The 5,668-nt window shown below is 37.8% G+C and overlaps 1 pseudogene; it reads right to left on the bottom strand.

Annotated features, from left to right (window-relative positions):
- Positions 1 to 4,058: 4,058 nt before the first annotated feature.
- On the bottom strand, positions 4,059 to 4,879 carry LOC106842630 (4-hydroxybenzoate polyprenyltransferase, mitochondrial-like; annotated as a pseudogene).
- Between the last annotated feature and the right edge of the window lie 789 nt (positions 4,880 to 5,668).

Here is a 5,668-nt window from a genome sequence, read left to right as displayed (position 1 = left end):
CATACCAGGAAGCCCAAGGTCTATCACAGGGAAGGTCTTTTAGAGTACGCTGACTTTATAGGCATATTCTACTATGTGACGCGCCTTAACTATTGGAGGCCCTATTACCACCATTTACTGAAACCAGGTGCAAATCATAAATTCACTAGTATTTCTAAACAATACTGTCAGGATATTAAATCCTGTTCTGAAACAGCTCACAGAACCATGGTTACAGAATATTATTTATCTTTATAATAGATTCCATGGCATTGACCAAGGGCCAGTAGCTCTGGAGAAAAGCATGAGATCAACCCAGATGAGCCAAAGTGAATCCACACTACACCAGTGAGACATAGGTATTATTTATTTAAGAAGACAACTAAAGTAACATATAATTTTTGTAAAAATTTTATCAGAGTTTTTGCACCAACTTAACTATTCTCTGACAATCTTTGTTCACTGTAATTTGAACTTTATTATAAGCTAAAGCTTATAATCAATAATTAACTCATTATTATTGAGCCTAAGTCCTCTTGAGACCCATAAGCTTCCATTGAGATTACACCCTAAGCAGATTCTAGCTCAATTTTCCAGTACATTTGATCAACTATGTCTGTATTATCAAAAGTCTTATTGTCATCTATCAAATTGACTTTACCACTGATCTCAGTATTGTACAAAATTGCAACATTATTATGACTATTAGTAATATAATTACAAAAAAATCAGAAATTATGACTGTAGTCTCTGTTGTTGCTTCTCAACAGAAATAACTGTTTTCTTTGTGCCAAATATTATTATGTACATGATTATTAACCAAAGGTTATCTCTCAATGAGGTATGGAGTTCTAGGTGCTCTGTGTGAAGATAACTTCATTCATCAAACAAGATCAAATCAAGATGGATTTCAAATAGAAGGAATCTTTTAAGAAAGCCCCTTAACCGTCTCTTGGGAGAATTCATGTAAAATTTAAAAGTTTTCTATACTCTCAAGTTGTACAATTGGGCTGTCTTATTCCAATCTATTGATGTTGCCAGAGCTGTTAAGAAGACTAATGTAAAATATACTCCCCATTTGGAAGCTTGTATTGATGGAGGGATCCATATATTTTCCATGAATAGGCTACCTGTGTTTTGGCAGTTGTATGCCAGGCCAATGGGATTGCCTATTTTGGCCTCCATTTGAAGCAATATGTCTAAAACTCCTGCTTGTGTTATAGTACAATGCTTTGCTTACTGTTGTGTTCGGGCATATTGTCTTACCTTTGTTCCATTTGTAAAAATGGTTTAGTTAAAACTGCATTATCAGACCAAACAGCTTGCAATCTTTTGTCTACTTCATGGAATTTGATTACTCTCCAAGCTACCTTTTCTGATAAGAGGATCATTTTTCTCCGAGAACTCTCTTAATTAAAGCAAATTCTGTTTATCGGATTCTTCCTAAGTCTGTTCTTATTTCCCTTTAAACTCTCTTTGATCTGGTAGTAAATATTTTAGCATTGTCCCCATTGTATGTTGTTCCCAATGTGTGCTAATTGCCCATGGGTAGCTGGAAAACACATCCTGTAACCAGAAATGCCATATTTCCCAGGACTAAGTCAAATCAGAAATGAGTACTCCTATATATCTTTGTGGATACCAGAATGTCCTTCATAGGTCTCTCCAAATTCCAGATATTGTATTTCTGGTATATGATACCACTAGGTTAGCTGTAGGTATTGATCAATCTCGAGAACTCACACATTCTTTTAGTTATTCTTTAAAGGTATTGGTGTATAATACTATGACACACCAGGCAGGTAGCAGAAGGCATTCTACCATTATAACCTGTTCTTAACAATGCATCAAAATTTTTAGTTCCATAATGATATTTTCAGTTCTAATATAGAACAGAGTGCATGAGGTTTGACCTAGGGAATGAAATTCCCATAGGGATAATCCTACTTGAGGCCCCAATAATAAATATAGCCTGTAAAATAAGAGCTGAAAGACATACCATGCTAGTGTTGTTCCATTTAGACGTCGTGAGGATTTTTGTTGTTTTATTGAAGCGTATGACATAAACCATTCCCATAATGATGTTGCTTAATGCTTTCTCCCAGGTCATGGGGTTTTGTTCTAGTAGTGATGGAACATTAGCAGAAAAAGATGTATCATTCCTACAGGGATGTGAATCAAAGCTAAGAAAGAAAATTATTTTTTGGCTGTAAGTCTTTCTCAAGGTGCCAAAATAATGTCTGATGTTTCCTAACGAATAATTCCTTTGTTAACTCTACCCTCAGTGATTATTTCACGTTCTTTCCATTTATTTCAACCCAAACTTTTCCTCCCCAAGTATGCACTCAGATCTGGCCACTATGCTGATCCATGTTGCTAGAAGAAATACAAGCCTTGCTACTGCCTCCCCCTTTACCCATTCCAATTCATTTGGGGTAGAATTAGAAAAAACAAAAGACTTATAGACTATCCACTAGGTAATGAGGCATTTGATATTGTTGAAGCCAGCTTTGGCTATATATATATATATATTTAATTATTTTATTGAGGCCATATTGGCTTATAACCTTGTATAAATTTCAGGTGTACATCAATATATTTCAGTTTCTGTATAGACTGCATTGTGTTCACCACGAACAGTCTAGTTTGTTTTGAAGAAGAAAATTAGCCCTGAGCTAACATCTGTGGCCATCTTCCTCCACTTTATACATGGGACACCTGCCACAGCATGTCTTGAGGAGAGGTGTGTAGGTCCGTACCCGGGATCCGAACCAGTGAATCTCAGGCTGCCAAAGTGAAGCACACTAACTTAACTGCTGCACCACTGGGCCAGCCCCCTAACAGTGAAGTTTTTATCTGTCACCATACATATGTGCCCCTTTGCCCCTTTCACCCCCCTACCCTTCTCTGGTAACCACTAATCTGTTCTCCTCCTCTGTGTGTTTATCTTCCACATATGAGTAAAATCGTACAGTATTTGTCCTTCTCCATCTGATTTATTTCGCTTAGCATAATACCCTCAAGGTCCATCCACGCCGTTACAAATGGCACAATTTTGTCTTTCTTATGAGTGAGTAGTATTCCATTGTATATGTATACAACATCTTTATCCCTTCATCTGGTTTTATATATTTTGAAGGATTGTGATTAGGAAGATACACATTTAGGATTTTATGTCTCCTTGATGAATTGACCCTTTTTTCCAGTTTTATTGAGCTATAATTGACATACAGCACTGTATAAGTATAAGGTATACAGCATAATGACTTGACATGCATATATTGTGAAATGGTTACCATAATGCTCACTTAACATCAGCCATCTCATATAGATAAAAGAAAGAAAAAAAGTGGTTTTTTCTTGCGATGAGAACTTTTAGGATCTGCTCTCTTAGCAACTTTGAAATATACCATACAGCAGTCTTAACTATAGTCATCATGTTGTACATTACATCTCCAATACTTATTTATCTTATAACTGGAAGTTTGTGCCTTTTGACTACTTTCATCCAATTCAATTACAAATTGACCCTTTAACACTATGCAACATCATTATTTATCCTTCATAATATTCCTTCCACTGAAAAAAACTTTATCTAATAATTTGTTTAGCCATTCCATATATAAAAAAAGAAGTTTTTCTTGAATTATAGTTTTTGTCAGTGAGTAAAGGTTACAATAAAGAACAATAAGTCCCAGTTTTCCATAGCTTTATTTTTCCCTAAAAAGAAAGCCCATTTTAGTACAGAATAGAATGCATATTCATTTAGATGTGTATTCTAATGCACATGAAATTTTTTTCTTAAGTGCCAAAACTCATATAATTCACATTATTTCAGAGCAGGAGAATGCATCAACTTAAATACTCAAGGTCATCTCAAATCCTGAAGAGTCCTTGGTTTCTGTGATAGGGGAAGAATTTTGCTAGCAAATAGTTGGACGAAAATTTGGGCAAAATACCCTAAGTCTTCATCTTCTAATTCTTAATTATTTCATATATTGTAACAGATTGCTTATTCAAGTCTAATTATGTGCTAACAAGACCCCAGAGTGCTTTGTCAAAATTTGTTTTAAAAATTCCTAGATAAACTTCATTTGCCAATTTTCTATTCTACTGTCTATATTTTTCTTCATTTGGTCTGTCTTCTTTTCTTTCCACAAATTCCCAAGGACAATCTCTAGAAGACCATTAGTCATATTGTTTGGTTGGAGGTAAATTTATTTCCACAATCCTCAAGAGCGGATGTCTAGAGTGTAGATCTGACAAGCCACTTGGTCTCCAGCAGCCAGAGCAGGGCTGTAGGGAGGGGTCTGATCACTGTTCACTCCCACAGGCTCAGTCCCTCCAGCATCACGATGCTGAAGCCACTGAGCCACTGCTTGGTGTTTTCACTGAGCTGCAGTGTTGTGGACTTAAGACCAATCGGAACATCATCTCTTTTGTCCTGATAGGCATAATAGTATCATATATTAGTGCACATGCAATTCCAGAAAAAGGAAGAGGCAGGTGAACAGATGGATCATAGGGACCCTTGATAACAGACCATCCAAGGAACACTCTTCAATTAAAAGTCAACCCCAAAGCTAAGACTAATTGGCGCCAGTATGTAATTCTTTCTGTTAGTGGGTAGGTGATGACAAGAAGTAGGGATCCTTCTCTCAGAGCTGTATTTTTTATTGTAGTCCCAGTCCCACATGTCATTAACAGTACAGCCTGTTCCATGCATCAGAACAGCTCCAATGCCAAAGAGGTATAATATGTATGACTCTGGAAAACAACCTGGTTCAAAGGCCAAATCAATGCTCCAAGTACATGGCAGACACAGCAGCCAGGTTCCAATGGACTTGTCCAACTGTATGAGGAGCAGGTAGGGCTGTAGAGGGTGGGGAGCCCAATCCATGGCCTCCAGTGCCACAGGCTGAGTGACTTCTGGGCCTGAGGGCTGCCCATCCCCCTGCAGCAGTGGACACCAAGGTCAAGGAGCAGGCCCAGGAGTCTCGCGGCCATGCCTGCACAGGCCCACAGGCCCCAGGAAAGCCTGCAGTGGGGAGCCTAGGAGGCAAGATCTCCCTGTCATGTGCTCTTTGTTCTGTTCTTTTCATTTTCTGCCTTCTTTTGGTTATTGGGTACTTTTTATGATCCCCTTGTATCACCATCATTATCTTATCAGCTACACCTCTGTATTAGTCAGGGTTCTCCAGGAAAGCAGAACCAATAGGATATATCAAAAGATTTGTTTTGAGGAATTGGCCTATGTGATTGTGAGGGCTGACTAGTGGGAAATCTGCATGTTCAGACAGGAGTTGACGTAGTCTGAAATCTAAAATGTAGAATAGGCCAACAGCCAGAAATTCAGGTGGGATTTTTAAGTTACACTCTGGAGGCAGAATTCCTCATTCTCCAGGAAATGTCAGTTTTTGTCTTAAGGCTTCAACTGATACAGAACATATTCATCATCACAACAGTCCCTCATGTTCCCATTTTATAGCCACACCCTACCTTCTCCTTAACTCCTGTCAACCGCAAATCCGCTCTCCATTTCTACAACTCTATCTTTTCAAGAAGCTACGTAAATGAAATCATAGAGTATGTGCTTTCTGAGATTGTTTTCTTTTTCCACTTAGCAGAATTCTCTGGGGTTTCATCCAGTTTTCCTTATGTCAGATAATTCTATCATTTCTGTCATTTT

Source organism: Equus asinus, chromosome 4 (genome assembly GCF_041296235.1).
Source record: "Equus asinus isolate D_3611 breed Donkey chromosome 4, EquAss-T2T_v2, whole genome shotgun sequence".
NCBI lineage: Eukaryota > Metazoa > Chordata > Mammalia > Perissodactyla > Equidae > Equus > Equus asinus.
Note: the sequence above shows the minus strand (reverse complement) of the source record. Positions and strands in the feature narration are given on the sequence as shown.